General features: G+C 45.2%; 1 long non-coding RNA gene across 4 annotated transcripts; it reads left to right on the top strand.

Moving 5' to 3' along the window:
* Nucleotides 1–2197: 2197 nt before the first annotated feature.
* LOC141414963 (uncharacterized) lies at nt 2198–15696 on the top strand. Of its 4 annotated transcripts, none has more exons than XR_012439983.1 (5): nt 2198–2363; nt 5171–5281; nt 7789–7871; nt 12137–12319; nt 13662–15696. It is a non-coding gene; the product is annotated as an uncharacterized lncRNA (long non-coding RNA). The 4 variants fall into 4 exon arrangements; XR_012439984.1 differs by having other exon boundaries at nt 5171–5302; XR_012439986.1 differs by lacking the exons at nt 12137–12319; nt 13662–15696 and adding exons at nt 9267–9428; nt 10033–12130 and having other exon boundaries at nt 5171–5302.
* Nucleotides 15697–16835: the final 1139 nt, after the last annotated feature.

Genomic DNA, 16835 nt, shown 5'->3' with positions numbered 1-16835 from the left:
TATGGACTCCTTACTCAGACCCAAGAATTCACTAAAAGCAGGGAAAAAGCATGAAGGGAATCTGTCCTTCATTTTGTGTCTGTCTTTGCTCTGAGCCATTCTCTTTGCAGTCACTTTGCAAACACCTTGAAGTCCAGGAAAGACAGATGGTAATAACTTCGTGACAAGGGATGGAAACTAACCCCAACAGCAGAGCCTCCTCAGGAGGGACCACCTGCCTGGCTCCAGATAACAACTCAGGAACCTCTCCCAGAAGGAGGACTGAGATAATGGTCAACCAGGCCACACCTGTGACGGGACTGTTTATGCATATCTTGTACCCTGCCCTAAGTCTTTGTCTATTTAAACCTACAGCTCATGTCTGTTCCCCGAAGACGGCTGAGGATGGGCTGAGTGCACCCTCTGCCTCTTCCCAGGGCTGTCCTAAGCCTTGTGATAAACCTCCTCTCGCTGCCTTACCAGGTCTCTTTAGGGGGTGGTGGCAGGACCTATATGTGGAATCCCAGGAGTTTGGGACTTGGGTCCAAAACTCCAGTTTCACTTCCATTTCTAGGGAAAGCAGGTTTTGGGATCATTCGTTTCCTGCCTGTAGATGATTCCAAAGTGAGGGTCGGTGCTCCTCGGCCAACGCCGCCTTTCAGCACCGTCCCAGCGGATGGGAGGTGTGGCTGTAAGGTGAGAAACGACCCTGTCGCGTTTGTCTTCTTGCCAGGCTTAGAATATGGGTCCCAGGTCTTCAGCAGTCCAGGTGAGAAATAACAGGGTTTAGATCTAGACTTTCAAGGACTTTTTTTTACCACAATCCATAGGAAGAGACACATTGCATGTGGTGCGTCAGTTCATAAACACATGCATGTCACACGCATGTGAACAGAATGTCATGAGACAACGCCCTTGCTGTGAGCAGTGCACCCAGGATCTTATAGTGTCTTCACTGTACAAGAAAGAACGGTGGTTGGGGCCCACCAAACTGGGCGGCATCACAGTTCATCAGTGGTTACAGTTCACAGTTTGTGAAATGTTGGTTCAGATGCAAGTGGGACAGGAGAGTGGGGGGAACGGATGGATTCATGGTGCTGGAGGGTGGAGTTCACAGCAGACATTGATGGACTGTTGGTTGGTTAGGTGAAGAGGAAAGCCAGACAAATGGCGGTTTTCTGTGATTCTGGCTTGAGTGATTGGGAAGACGGTATTCCTGTATCCTAAAATGAGGAAGGCCAAGGAAGAAGCAGGTTTGAAGGGAGAGAGGGAGAGAAGGTCAAAATCTTCTCTGAACGTCTGATTGTGGTATGTTCACGTGTGTGCAAATTTGTGGTATTAATTGCTAAATTATAAGCTTACTAAAATATTCATTAAGGCTAATTTTACTCTCCTCATAGAAAGAAAAACTGCTCACTGAAATAAAAGAGAAAGAAATGTGATTATGGTCTACTTAATTGGATTACATATGCAGCATCTTAGTCTATTCAGGAAACTATAACAAAATACCTTAGACTGGAAAAATAAATAATGTGTGACTGAATGCATTCTCAGTGGTTATTTTAATAGTAACTTGACTGAAAAAACATGAGTTTAGATGAACAGCAATGAGCAAGATCCTCTGTTGGGTCCTTCTCAGATCCATTGCCCCAAACGAGACCCAGTGACAATCCTTTCTTTTTTCTTTTGCCGATACGGGGTTTGAACTCAGGGTTTTGTGCTTGCTGGGCAGGTGCTCTACCACTTCGCTCACTCCTCCAGCTCCATTCCCATCTTTAGAATACTAGGTATAAAATTTTGCCCTAGAAGGCATTTGAAACCCTTGCTCACACTCTACTTAGTAACCTCCTGTCCTCCAGGACAGATTATTTCCAAGTTGGTGTTTTAAAATATTATTTAACCGTGGGTAAATAACACGGGGTCTTTGATAATTTAAAGATAAGTAATGATTACCTAATTATGATCCTGTAGAAGAACGAGGCTTTCTGGTGTGTTTGGAGTTGTCTGATAAGTCTGCCTAATAAGACCCATCACTCTAAATATTGTAGTGGGATAATTTGTATGAGACTGATGAGTTTTTCTATAGAATGCTGAACAGTTCATATTTTAAACAATATCTAGACAAAATGGTTTAAATAAACACGTACAAAATAAACATCCTGTAGTTTCAATCAAATAGAACTTCCTGTACCAAATATGTTTGTATTCATAGGCATGAATACTTTGCAGCGTCCGTTGAATTTGTGGGAGTTTCTTCTTACTCTTCAGCAAGCATTGAGAGAACTTCAACTGAAACTGAAGTCCGTTCTCTCCCTTCCAGGCTGGTGCCCTTTGCTTATCGTGTGTTCGAGGTCACTGGCGTGTACTGATCTCTGCTGAGAAGGGTAAGAGCCAGCACAGGGCTTAGAATTCCCAGCATGCTTTACACCACAGATTATTCCTGCACGAGGCTCATTGTCAAGGATCCCTGTGACCTCCAATTGTTTTGCAGGCTGACCAAACTTCAGAGGGTGCATGGAATTTTATTTCGTAAGTCTAAGTTAAATATTGACTTAGTAAAGTTTGATTTTTTTGACAACTTACTTCTTACTGAAACAAGACCAATGAAAGTTAGTGCTCAAACCCAGCATAGAATATCAACAGAAACATCTGAAAACCACTGAAGAAAAATGTCACTAGCTTTCCTTCCATTTTCTCCCCAGAGCAGTGCAACATGGAATCCTATGTGAGGAAGGCTTTTGGGGAAGACAAATGAAGAGACTGAGGCTGCAAAGAAATGAGATTTATTTTGAAATCACACAAGGAAAGTGGACTGTGGCAGGCAGACTGGGGAGAGACTGAGGAAGGAGGGAACTTAGATTCTTGACCACCAGGCATGGGGTGAGACTGCAGAGCTGCTGTGGGGAAAGGGACAGAGCTCCTGCTCAGGGCCAGTCGTCTCACCAGGAGGTAAACTAGGCCAGGAGGTCCAGTGACACATGGAGCTCCCAGAGCCCATGACCAGACACCACAGGAGGGGAAGTGGAGGGAGCCAGATGCAGAGCTGGGAAGCATTTTTCAACAGAGGAAAAAGCACACTTGGGGGACTGTGAGAAGTCAGGACACCATTTTCTCAATCTCAACAGGAAATCAGGAGGGTCTGGACCAGTAGACAGTGGTGAGTGAGACCAGGGTAGGTGTGACAGCTGACAGAAGGCACGTCTAGATTAGTGACTATCAAGGTGAGAGGAAGTAGGTTTTCTGTGGCTGTGTGGTACACTTTGGGGACATAAGCATTTTCAGAGAGGCTAAGTTTGGGGCCCTCTGATAATCCAAATGGAAGTGGAAAGCAGGTGGAGAAGGTAGATGGGGGGCTCGGATCCTGTGCTGCAGACATAGGCATGTAGAGATAATGAAGCCACAGTCTGGAGGGACTCACCTGGAAGAAGACTAAGTCCTCAACACAGCAGCAGGAAGGGTCAGGCAGAGTCAGCAGAGCTTGTGGGATGGGTGCAGTCTTCGAAGATTTAGGGTGCACCCTTCTGTTTAGTGAGTCACTTGACTCCATGCTTGCTGTATTACCAAAGTCCTTTCACACATTTCTGCAAATGTGCAATGTCCTTCCAAATGCTCATGTGTTGAAGGATAGGTCCCCAGCTGGTGGCGCTAAATATAGAAAGGCGATTGGCTCATGAGGACACTGACTTCATCATTGGATCAGTCCTTTGGTGTGTTCACAGCTGAAAGGGCTATGAGGGGTTCTGGCCTGGTTAGAGGAATTAGGTCACTGGGAGTGTGGCTTTGAAGGCTATATCGCCTCCTCTTCCTCTTCCTCTTCTTCCTCCTCTTCCTTTTCCTCCTCCTCCTCTCCTCCTCCTCTTCTCCTCCTCCTCTTCTTCTCCCCCTCCTCCTCTTCCTCCTCCTCTCCTCCTCCTCCTCCTCCTCTTCTCCTCCTCCTCCTCCTCCTCCTCCTCCTTCTTCTCTCTCTTTTCCTCCCTCCCACACTCCCCTTTCCTTTCCTGCTGCCAAGAGGTGAGCAGCTCTCCTCCTCCATGCCCTTCCGCCATGATGGTTCTCCTTGCCACAAGCCTAAAAGCCACGGAGCCAGCAGGCCATGGACTGAAACCTAGGAAACCATGATCCAAAACAAATCTTTCCTCCTTTAAGTTGTTTATTGAAGGTATTTTGTCATAGTAATGAAAACCTAACTAACATTCTTTCTTCCTCAAAAATTTCCAAGTGTGTCCAGTATTGATTCAACTCAAGGGGAGAGATAATTGTCAACCTTCTTCCAAGAGTCTAAGGAGTCCATTCCCTTTGTTTTTGGCCTCTACAGAGTATCACCAGTGAAGACGGATCATGTGGACTGGTCCCGTCAGATGGCTGTGTTCACCACAGAGGTGCCACAGACTGGCATTAGGAATATTCCCACTTTGAATTCACACTTATTCTCGGTGACTTTTTCCGCCAGTGTACAATAACCATGGCAAGATGGTTGGGTCTGGAGGAAATTTTGTCAGCCTGTGCTGAAAACAGTGTTCTCAGCTCTCCACCTGAATGAATTCTGATGTCCTTGTGTGGATAGTTCTTACTGTCCTTGACTGGTTCTATTCTTGGAATTCTGGTCTATTCTCTGTGGCAGACTTTGGCCAGACTCTGTGAGGAACCCTTCCTAACTTTGAATCATGGTGATTAGTTTGGGGGTTTGATGTCTCCTCTCCAAGAAGACTAAGTTTCTTATAGGGACTGAGTCACTTCCTCCCCAGTGACTATCTCTACATATCAAGAGAGAGAGACAGTTAATTGCCAAAATGACAGCAATAAAAATAATTTATTCCAGAATGAAAGGTGCTTACTCAACCTACATTTGCAAAGCTAAAGGGGTTACTCAAATAATACTTCTACTGACAAGTAAGCTCAAGTTCCATCACTTTTATTTTCAAGGTTTTTTAAATTTATTTTTGCAGGAGTAGGATTTGAACTCAGGCTCAGGGCTTAACATTTACTTACTAGACAGGTGCTCTTAGTGCTTGAGCCACTCCACTAGCCCAAGTTCCATCAGTTTTAAAAAGACAAAAATTAAAAAATGGTAGAATGTGGGCATTGTGCTTTATCAGTAAAGGCGACAAAGCTAAGAGGCAAGCAGGAAGACTAAGGTAAGGAAAGTATGTGATCGAAAAAAGTCATTGATTATCCATATTTAAATCTTCAGGTTAACTGAGTGGAGCCCAAAAAGAGCCCTCTGGATTTGGACTTCGAGTCGTCGTAGGCAGACACATGACAGCAGTGGCATAAAGACTGAATGAGAGGGGAAGTAGAAACTGTGAGTCTGCAGAACTTGACAGTGAGTGAGAGAGGAGGGAAGCTGTGGGGCGGGTTGAGGTTGGAGACAGCTTTCTCTGAACAAGAAAGCTGGCTCCCAGGTGCTGCCGCTTCTCCTGTGCTATCTGCTTCTTTTGAAATTTTGAGTTAGCTGAGAGCCAGGCATGGCTTGATCAACTATTGAAATGCCCAAATGATAAATGAATTATTTTAAGAATAAACTTTACTTCTTAGAACAATTTAAGAGTTACAACCATATTGTAAAGATAGGATAGAGATTTCCACTATGCCTGACATCCAGTTTCCTCAACGACTTTAATAGATATCTGTTAAAGTTAGTAAGCCAATATTCGCACACTATTAACTGAAGTCCATAGTATGCTCAGATTTCCCTGTTTCTGTTTTAAACTGATATCCTTTCTTGCTATGGAGTCTCATCCAAGATATATAGCATTTAATCCTGATTTTGTAAAAATTAGGTAGCTATTAGTGTGAAACAGGCCCAGCATTCTGAGTTCCTATGAAAGCAAACCCCAACTCAGAGTAACCTTATCAATCAGAAACTCCCAGCTAGTCTCTAACTAGCGGCTCTGAGGCCACTGTTCCACCTTAGCCATTCAAGCATCCTCTCTGTCTCACTTCCATGACTCTTTTATGGATCCCCAAGTGTGCCATCCATGGAGTCCAAACCAACTATGGTTTAGTGATGCCTGACTCGTGAATCACTGTCTGCTAATGTGTCTAAGTTTGTTTTTAAGTCTCCTCTTGGCTGTGATTGCTTTTCATCATCTTGACAGTTTTGACGTGTACTGGTCGGATGTTCTGTAGAAGACCCCTTAACTGGGATTTATCTGACACTTTTCTCGTGGTTAGACTTGGGTTATGGGTTTGGGATGACTTGGGATGAGCATCACAGAGGTAGTGTGTAACATTGTATCCGAGTTCCAAATTATCAACATGGCGTTGAACTTGGTCACAAGGCTAAGGCTGGGTTCACAAGGTCCCTCCCCCCACTGTAAGTTACTTTGCTCACCACTCCACCCTTCCATTCTGCACATGGATAGAAGTCACTGTGTTACCTCTCATATGTAACACGCAGGGAGATTTGCTTCCCTTACTTGACAGTGGACTGGCCACATACATGACCCTACACCAGTCTTATCGCCTCAGGATAAGGGAATTTTTAATCTTAAAAGAAACTCCATGGCTTCATGCTTTGCTCACTAAGATTGAACTCATACAGTAAATTTCCTCCAGGATGTTAGCTATTTGGTTCCTGTTTTTCAATACAGATTGACATGCATGAGGAAACAAAAGTTGGGCACAGTGAAGAATGTCATAAAAATAATATTGAAAATGTCCTGCTCATATATTTTATTTTTATTTATTTTTTATTATTGTCCTACCAGTGGTACATTTTGATATTTACAAATGTTCTTCCAATATATCAGAGTTGAATTCACCCCCTCCATCACTCTCCCTTTACCCCTGCCCCCATTCCTGGAATAGTTTCAACAGGTCTCATTTTTCCATTTTCATACGTGTGTACACAATAGTTGCACATATTCACCCTCATAACCCTCTCCCCACATCCTCCCCCCTCCCATTGTGTCCTAGTCATTAAAATTTCCCCAGGCCAAGTAAAAAGTCATTTAATGGAAACTACTTGTAACATGTGATTTGAATAAAATGAAATGAAACTAGCATTTGAACTCAGGGCCTCAGGCTTGTTAGGCAGGCCCACTTGAGCCACTCCAGCAGCCCTTTTCTGTGATGGGTTTTTTGAGATAGGGTCTTGAGAACTATTTACCTGGGCTGGCTTCGAACCTCCTTCCTCCTGATCTCTGCCTCCTGAATAGCTAGGATTACAGGTGCGAGCCTCTGGGACCTGGCTTCATTTTCTAATTTCTACACAGGTATCGTGGTATAAAAAAAAAAAAACTGAATTAGGGAGTTTCTTGTCCTTATAATTAGCTCTGGGGATGGAATAAAACAGACTGGTTAGCTGTGCTTCTAGGTTCTACCATTAGTGGTTGGGCTATCTATGGCAAATTACTGAATCTTGACAGGCCTCCATTTTCTCATCTATGAATTGAGAAAAACATTAATGCTGATGTGAGAGAATTTTTTGAGGATTAAATAAGATAGCATGCTTTGAAATGCATTTATAAACCCTGAGGTTGCAGGAGTTGCTCAAGCTAATTCCTGGGCAGACCTTAGTGGGTGTGGAGCTGCAGCCAGCATAGAGGTCTCTGCTAACATTCATTAGGTTGGCTGTGGCCCAAACTCTATCAGATGCAAAATATTTTGCTTCTCACTGCTGCCAGCTACTGGGAGCCACACAGAATCAGCCTCCCTGCTCTCCCACCGTCAGCTACTGTTGGAATGGCACCATATCTGGGCCTCACTGCACATGAATGATTAAGACGCCCTGATGTCTGGGGATGTGATAGTGGGGAGCCAGGGGTTTCCCTTGGCGGGTTTTGAAGGCACGGTGTCCTCTTGCAGGAGACGTCTGGCTGCCTCTGATTCAGCAAGGCGTGCTGGCACAGCCCTGCACCATGGTGTTTGCACAGATGGTTCTCACTGCGGTGAGTACTTATGGGGTGAAGTCTGTCTTTATGCAGGCAAGGTTTTCCTTTCCTTGCTTTCCTTTTGTTAAAGTGTTAAGGGAAGTCACGCTCCTTGTGATTTCTTGAGTAGAGGTAAGTGAGGGTCAGGACACAGTTCTCAAAAGCCCCAAGTCATATTCAGTACCGCGTTGTAAATGACTGTGGCTGTGCACTGCATGTCAGCATCAAATCAAAAAGACCAACTTGCATCTCCTCAGATGCCTTACAGCTCAAGGGTAGTGTACTGGGTTAATTTTTTGGAAAAAGGCTTAGTGATTTTAGAAGAAAGACTAACCATTTTTTGGTTGCATTTCCTGTTGTGTTTTTCTAAATCAACATTTTGGCTGAAGAGTTTAGTTTTTCATTTGTAAAACTGAATTGATTGGCTGAGATTGAGTACGGAAATAATTGCAAATCACTTATTGATGTGAGTTTTTTAAATTATGATTTTGGAGGAAAAGGAAAGCACATATTTTATTTTGGTATTGAAATCAATAGTTTATAGGACCAAAGTCCAATCCCCTTGTTGTGTTTGCCCTTGATCTAATGTCTGCATATGAGGGAGAACACACGATTTTTGGTCTTTTGGGCCAGGCTAACCTCACTCAGAATGATGTTCTCCAGTTACATCCATTTACCAGCAAATGATAACATTAGTTCTTCTTCATTGCTGCATAAAATTCCATTGTGTATAGATACCACATTTTCTTGATCCATTCGTCAGTGGTGGGGCATCTTGGCTGTTTCCATAACTTGGCTATTGTGAATAGTGCTGCAATAAACATGGGTGTGCAGGTGCCTCTGGAGTAACCTGAGTCACAGTCTTTTGGGTATATCCCCAAGAGTGGTATTGCTGGATCATATGGCAGATCTATGTTTGGATTTTTAAGAAGCCTCCAAAGTTTTTCCAGAGTGGTTGTACCAGTTTGAATTCCCACCAGCAGTGTACGAGCACACAAGGGAGGTATGAGGATAGGTAAGAAACCAAAAAAACGTGATAGTATTTGATGCCCTCAATGCAGAGGAACTAATGAGAAACTTTAAAGTGACAGAAGCCAATAGGAGAAGGGGACCAGGAACTGGAGAAAAGGTCAGTTTGAGAAGAATCAACTTAGATTGTAACACATTTGTGCATGGAAGCAATGCTAGGAATCTCCTTGTATAGCTATCCTTATCTCAACTAGCAAAAATGCTTTGTCCTTATTATTGTTTATACTCTCTTGTCAACAAAATTAGAGATAAGGGCAGAACAGATTCTGCCTGGAAGCCAGGGGGTGGGGGGTGGGGGGTACGGAAGGGGACGGGGGGGGGGGAGAAGGGGGGAGAAATGACCCAAACATTGTATGCACATATGAATAAACGAAAAACAAATAGTTTATAGGAAAAGCAAGAGCACTCTGGCTTCTTTCTCACTGCCTCAATTTGAAGATCTGATTTCAACCGAAGGATGGATGCTGTTATCCTGGGGTAAAAACGGAGACCAACGGCACAATTCCAGAACTCCTTGTGATATTCCCTTCTCCAGTTGCAAACCTTGTAGGTTGAAAATTATCCCCTGATAGTTCCTGGAGAGAAGGGAGAAGGTTATTGTAATAATTTGTTTTGTATTTCTTCCATGGGAATTTTATAGTTTGCAAAAATTCTTACTGCTTGCTAAGCAAAACGGTCTTAGCTAAATTCAATTTTGTTAAGTGTATCACTTGAAAATATTAATTTGTATGGGGAAGCAACAAAAAGAGAAAAAGAGGGAGAGGAGGAGGGAAGGGAGAGAGAGGAAAAGGGAGGGGAGAGGAAAAGGGGGGGAGAGAGAGAGAGAGAGAGAGAGAGAGAGAGAGAGAGAGAGAACAAGACAGAAAGCTGGGAAAACTGAATCCACTTTTACAAAAACCCACTCTCAAGATTGCGAACCCCTCCCTTAACAACCCCCTAGCCTGTCATGAAGACACTGTCCCCATGACATGATCTCCTCCCTAAGACTCACCCCCAATACAGCACACTGGCATAATAATGAATTTCTCTTGTGGTTTTTGAGAGAATTACCTGCACGAATTACACAGAAAGCACTGGGCAGAATAGTTGGCCTCTACCAGCTGCTTATAAATGGTATTGCAATTTTATATGTGGTATTATTTGATTGCAGGTCTTTCTTCTCTATTCTTTCACCATCCCCTGGGGAAAAGTCAACAGACGGGCACTGGTGGCTCACACCTCTCATCCCAAGCTCCCTGCAAGGCTGAGATCAGGAAGGTGGGGTTCCAGGCTTGCCAGGCAAAAAAGGTTGCAAGGCTCCATTTCAATGGGAAAAGAGTGGGAGTGGCGGTGCATGCCTGCCATCCCAGCTATGCAGGAAGGCTTAAGATAGGAGGATTGTGTTTGGGCCAGTCTGGGCAAAAAGTGAGATCCTATCTCCAAAATAATCAGAACAAAAAGGGCTGGAGGCTTAGCTCAAGTGGGGAGCACCTGCTGAGCAAGTTCAAGGCTCTGAGTTCAAAGCCCTGGTACCACACGCACAAGTCAACAGACAAAGCTCAGCAACCACAGACTCTGGGGTGCCCCAGGTGTGAGGTGGAGTGTCAGTGAGGGTACCACCCCAAGAGCGAGCACGCTGCTACTGTACCCGGCTCGCTCGCCACTTGGAATGGTCACTTTATATGCCTGAGAAAGCTCTTGTAGACATATTTAGGTAAAACACAATCACACATCATTCCTGTGCGTGCACAGAGACAAAGACGGACACACAATACCCGGTGGACATCATCCTAAAACCCACTCACATTCCACGCTCGAGAACCACACCTCAACTCAGAGGCGCCGGCGTCTGTGTGCTTCACACACATTCCACTGTGCGGACAGTGCCACTGAGTCTGGATTTCTAAAAAGTAAAAGGACCCCACTGGTACCTCCAGACTTTTGGCTAAATGGCCCACACCACTCTGCAAGATTTGATGATGCTTCTTCGTGATCTCACCAGCAATCAAGTCTTCCAGCAAACAACCAAGTCAGTGCATGTGAAGGGCATGGGTTGTTGCAGCTTGTCACCGCCTGGCCTGTGGACCACACGAGGTGGCATTGGTGGTGTGAAGTCACTTGATTTCAGAGATGTTAAGACATGAAAAAGAAGCAGTGTTCACACACAGGAGACTGCCTTATCACTAAAGGGCCTCACTTCGCCAAAATCAGCATGACATTGCTTGAACTAGTGAGTTTGTTTAGTGCATTAAGAACCTTTGTATAACCACCCTTCAGTCTGTGTGCTGTGATTTGTCCTGGGGCTGGGTCTTCAGGCCCCCATGAAGGAGGGTTTTCCTCCAGTTCTGTTCATACCCCACTCACGGAGGACACAGGTGCCATCAGAAGACACATGAAACCCACAGCCTTTTCCTGCCAAGTTTCGTGGAAGGATGGAAAAAAAACCAAGCAGTAGCAAATTTCCTACAATTTTGAAGCTGAGGGCATACTCAGCTCCAATCCTGGTTGGGGTGGGGGATGTTTTATGAATTCAATAACCTTTTCCCCTTAATACTTTTGAAAAAAATTAAGACCTAATATACATAAAATAAAATGCACAGATCTTCAAGGTGACATTAAATGACTTAAATTAATGTAGGTACCACCCCAATCAGAAACAGAACATTTAGGGCTTGTGGAGTGGCTCAAGTTGTAGAGCACAGGCTTAGCAAGTGCGAGGTCCTATGTTCAATCCCCAGTGCTGTCCATAAACAAACAAAAAACCCAAACAAGCAACCACCACTACCACCACAAACCCTAGAACATTTCAAGCAGGACAGAAAGGTCCTGGGGGTCTCTCTACAGTGAGCCCCTGCTCCTGTAACATAATCCTGTCTTTTAATTTAAGCCATAGTGAGCTATACTAAGGCATCAGAAAAACAAAAGAAACTTCTTAAGTGACCGCGAGTTAACATCTGAAAGTCTCTTACCATCTTAATTTTGAATTACTATAGCTCCATTGTTCTATTCCACTGTCCTGTCTTCAAGACTTAGTTATTTCTAAATGATTAATATTGACCTACATAGAAACGAAAGATGACACCCAAGCCACTCATTCAGGTGGCAGTATTACGTCTTTCTAGCCAGCCTGGATCAGGTGCCCTGTGGTTTCTCATAGCAGTTTGGGTGTAAACACTACAGATTACTCACTAAGTGACTTCTAGTCTGAGGCCAGGGGGCCAGAACTTGATATCCTATATAAGCTGTAATAATCACTTTAAAACCGTTTTTCCTAGGTGCACAATGTAATCGAGTGAAGGGGCAGCTGTGGCAGCTGACTTCACATGTCAGTCACTTTGAGGGTCTCCTCTGAGCCCTTTCCTTCCCCGGGTGGAAGCTCCGTCAGAGAAAGCCCCTGCTTCCTTGGCCCATTTGAACTTTCTGCATTCCTCTGAATGCGAATCAAGGAAGGACAACAGGTGACAACCTGCTTGTTAATGTTGTGTGTCAGACACTTTGGGGGAGCAGTTGGGGATTTGAATCCTGGGCCTTGTGCTCGCCTGCCACTTGAGCCACCCCCCAGCCTTACTGACATGTGCCAATATGTGGAAGGGATAAGGGATAAGGGATAAGGAGATAAGGATAAGGGATAAGGAGATAAGGATAAGGGACAAGGGATAAGGAGATAAGGGATAAGGGATAAGGGATAAGGAGTCAGAGCGAGGTATAAGGAAAGGGAACGCTGGCCTATTTGCTGATGCACTATAGCCATCTCTTCATCCACTCTACAAATACCACGTGGCTGTATATGCCGGGTGGTGTGCTCAGAGGCAGGACTCAGTCAGCAGTGACACGGGAAGCCTCTCATCTCATGACAGTCGCTCTCTGCTGGGGAACAGACACATGAGCAGATACGATCCTGTCTGACAAGGGAGTGCAGATGGCAAGTGATGGGGAACACAGGAGGGCCTCACCTCAGGCTCACAGGGGAGCAGGGCAATTCAGACCTGAGGGAGGAGTGAGGGGTGCTTAGCAGAGAGGTGCGAAGGCATCTCAGGAGGAAGGAGGGAGAGGTGGGAAGAAAGCAGGTGAGCATGTGACCCCAATAGCAGGAACCCAGGAGTGCTTCATCCGCAGACACAAAGCGAACAGAGTCTGAACAAATGCCCGGCTGATCAACCATCCGAGGAGCAAAGGTGGAGGGAGCCACGCAGGTACAGTGAGCTTGCTCTGAAACAAGAATACACAAAGTATTCTAGCCCAGCTGTTTATTCTGAGAGAGAGAAATAGAGACGGACAGACATACACACGCAGAGACAGGGGGAGAGACAGAGACAGAACAGACACACAGAGAAAGAGAGACAGAGACAGAGAGAGACAGACATACACACACAGACAAACACAGAAAAAGAGAGACAGACAGACAGAGACAGACAGGAACAGACACACAGAAAAAAAGAGAGGCAGACAGACAGACACACACACACAGGCAGGGAGAGGCAGAGATAGACACACAGAGAAAAAGAGAGAGGCAGACAGACAGAGACAGAGAGACAGGGAGAGGGAGAGAGGGAGAGAGAGAGAGAGAGAGAGAGAGAGAGAGAGAGACAGAGAGAGAGAGAAATAAAGAGACAGCCAGACATATGCACACAGAGACAGAGGGAGAGACAGAGACCAGAGACAGATAGAGAAAAAGGCAGGCAGACAGACAGAAGGAGAGAGAGAGAGACTTAGAGACAGACTGCCGTGTTACTAGGCTGTAAGAAAGCCACAAGTAAGATTTTTTTTCTATTTTCTTGACTTTCCTCCCCACAAAACCAGAGTGAAGTTGAAAGGTGAAAGCAACAGGGCAGACAGAAATGCTCCCATAAAGGACGGCTGCTGCGATCCCTTAGAAAGGGCAACAAGACAGTGTTTCTTTGTCCCTGGCTGGGAACGCGTCCATGTCACGGAGACATTGCTGAGACAAGGCGGGCATCGCCTCTCCTAGCGTGACTTCAACAGGTGGCTGACATCACCACTTCCGAGAGGTCCCTGAGCCCTGGTGCAAGACGGGCACACAGCGAGTGTTCCAAATGTGCTCAGTGCTTGTGAAGGGCAATGGCAGAGGCCTAACGCTCCAGCCTCTCAACCCCACTTCCCACGGCCATCACGTTGGGGATGAGAATTTGTAGGGACACAAGCTTCATTCTGAAGTCCTCCTCCTCCCCGCCTTACCCTAGGATGGGGAACTGCTCCCAGTGGCCAAGCCGGGCTTCTGGTCTTCTCCAAGGCCCTCCACTCACCTGGTGGGACCTTCATCCCTTCATCCAGGAGGGGCAGGTGGGTCACCGGAAAGCTCGTTAAGTGACTGGTGCTCCCCAGCACTGTTGAAGAAGAGATTTCATCACAAAGTTATGAATTCTGCAGTGAAGTTATTTGTAGCAACAAATAGTTACTGAGTTTCTAATAGACCTGGCACTGTTTTAGAAGTGGAGGCTACAGAGGTGAGCAAGAATGGCGGGGCTCCTGGGAGTTTAAGTTCTAGTGGAAATGCACAACAAGCCAGTCACACTCCATGTTTGACCACTGACCGATTTCAAGCCCCCCCTTTCTCTTTCTGCCCCTCCTGTGGGCAGGCAGGTAGAAACGCCTCAGCACGGGAACACAAGCCTTTTCAGATCCTGTTGGGTTAAATCCATTATTGGGACATCTAAGCCAGTGTAGTGGTAGTGGTAGGTATTGACCCTACTGTCTGTGGGGGTCTTGATCCACCCAAAGGTGCTATAACATGATGCCTTGGACTGTGCAACTAATGGAGAAGAGAGATTGGTCTCTTGAGCTCTCAAGGTGGGAAGTCCAGATGGAGGTCCTGGCTGTGTCTGGTGAGGACTGACTTCCTCATGGATGTTTTCTCTCTTCTCCCTTTCATGGCGGAGGGGGTAACGAAGTCCCTCAAACATCTCTTGTAAGGACATCAATGTAATTCATGAGGGCTCCACCCTCCAGACCTAGTCACCCCACCATCACACTGGGGAGGCGAATGGGAGAGGGATGAGAGATACAAACATTGAGGCCGCACCATGGGGCAACCACAAAACACCATAAACAAAGTGGTTTCCGTAACAGTAAATGTTATGAGAAAAATAAAACAAATTTAAGGTACAGAGTGAGGGGTGGTGGGGGTCAAGGGATGGGAACAGCTGAGCTCTACAGAATTATGTGACAACTTAATCTTCTGTCCCAAACTCCACTTCATCTGGTGGGGACTGCCAGCTGCCTCACAAGGGTATTCCCCCTTTCTTCACCATAAAAATGAAATAATAAGAGTAGTAAGACTTAATTTCTTCCTCCATTTTTGGCTGAACTCGCTCCCCACCCCTGATTAAAAATGACATCGTTCGGGTCCCCTTCTACTGAGCTCTAGCCAAGGGCATGGGACTGGATCCCGTTCTCCCAACTGGATGGAGAGTTGGTGGCTGGAACAGAAGCTGTGGGGGCCACGACATGGCCTGGGGACCGAAACCCAGCAGAGTCACAAAAAAGGATGAGTTTGGATGTGGACGCTGACCGCCTCCAGAGCTGCAGGTGTGGGGGAGAACCGTTTGTGCCTTGTAAGAGTCAGTGAAGTGTGGTTCTATGCTTCTGCCCTCCAAGGTGACCCCCAGTCACACGTCCTGCACGGAGCACCTGGAGCCCGTCACCCTCCGTCTACCTCTTCACAGCTTTTGCCAGCCCTGCCTTGGCTGGCTCTCTGCTCTTTTTCCCTTCCCTCCTGTTCTTCCCTTTGCTTCTGGTTTTTTTTTTTTTTCCATAATTGAGCATTTTGGAAAACTAGCTACTGAATAATTTTAACATTAACTTTTATTATAGAGAATATAAAACACATAAAAGTGGGTGGGGGGGATGAAGGAGAATGATGGGGGGGTGAATTTAACCATGATATATTTGTTAAGAACTTTCATACACGTCACAATTGTACCCCCAGTACAACAGTATTATGATAAAAAATAAGTAAAAGTTAAAAAAATTTAAAAATACACAAAGTGAAGGGAATAAAACACTGAATTCTTATTTATCCATCACTCAGCTCCACCTCCGGACCTCATATTATTACCGAATAAAATTTCAGTGCTTCACTGTTTAAGAAGCAGGTGAATCTTCTTCACTTCTTTCATATCGTCTGCCAGATTTCTATCTCATGGTTTTCTTTGCCTCAAGAATCATTCATTTTTTGTGGGGTGTGGTGGTGGTACACCCCTGTAATCCTAGCACTGGGGAAACTGAGGCAGGAGGGTCGAGAGTTCAAAGTCAGCTGGGCAAAGTAGTGAATTCCAGGTCAGCTTGATCTGCATAGCAAGACCTTGCCTCAAAATAAGAAAAAAGAAACAAACAAAACAAAACAAAACAAAATTAAAAAAACACAAAACCAAATCATACTTTCCTTACTACTTCCCGAGCATTTCCCCTTCACTCTCTCCTTCCTCCCGTCTTCCTTCTTGTGCTGTTTTATTTGTTTGTTTTTTAAGGAAATCCAGGTTTTATTTTCTTATTATAGTTGTGGTTCCTTGATATACATCTTTCCATTTCCAACCACTGAGAGTCTAGCTTGCTAAAAATGGCAACATTTGCTCACTTATAGTCCTTTTATGAGCTTTGAGAAAAGGACTTTTTAAAAGTCACACAATTCTCAACCCCACCTCAGATAATAAAAACCGGCAATGCATAGTGAGAAGATGTCACCATCAGAAAGAATCCGTTCACAGGAGTCACCAAAATCAAGCATCGATCAGGTATTAGTTTAATGAGACAAACTCTCACCCTGAAGATAACAGAGAATTGTTTCCATGATGTCAACAAGCGTTGAAGTGTCAGTGGACTTTGGTCATGCCGATGGTTTCCCACAAAGCAAGCTGGAACTCTTTTGATATCACTGCTGCTAAGTCATCACGTATGGGCAGAGAGTGACTAGTATTTTGGAGGGGGACAGACTACTCAGACATGGGGAGGCAGATT

Source organism: Castor canadensis, chromosome 12 (genome assembly GCF_047511655.1).
Source record: "Castor canadensis chromosome 12, mCasCan1.hap1v2, whole genome shotgun sequence".
In the NCBI taxonomy this organism is placed as follows: Eukaryota; Metazoa; Chordata; class Mammalia; order Rodentia; family Castoridae; genus Castor; species Castor canadensis.
The sequence above is the reverse complement of the archived record's forward strand: the minus strand, read 5'-3'. Positions and strand labels throughout refer to the sequence as shown.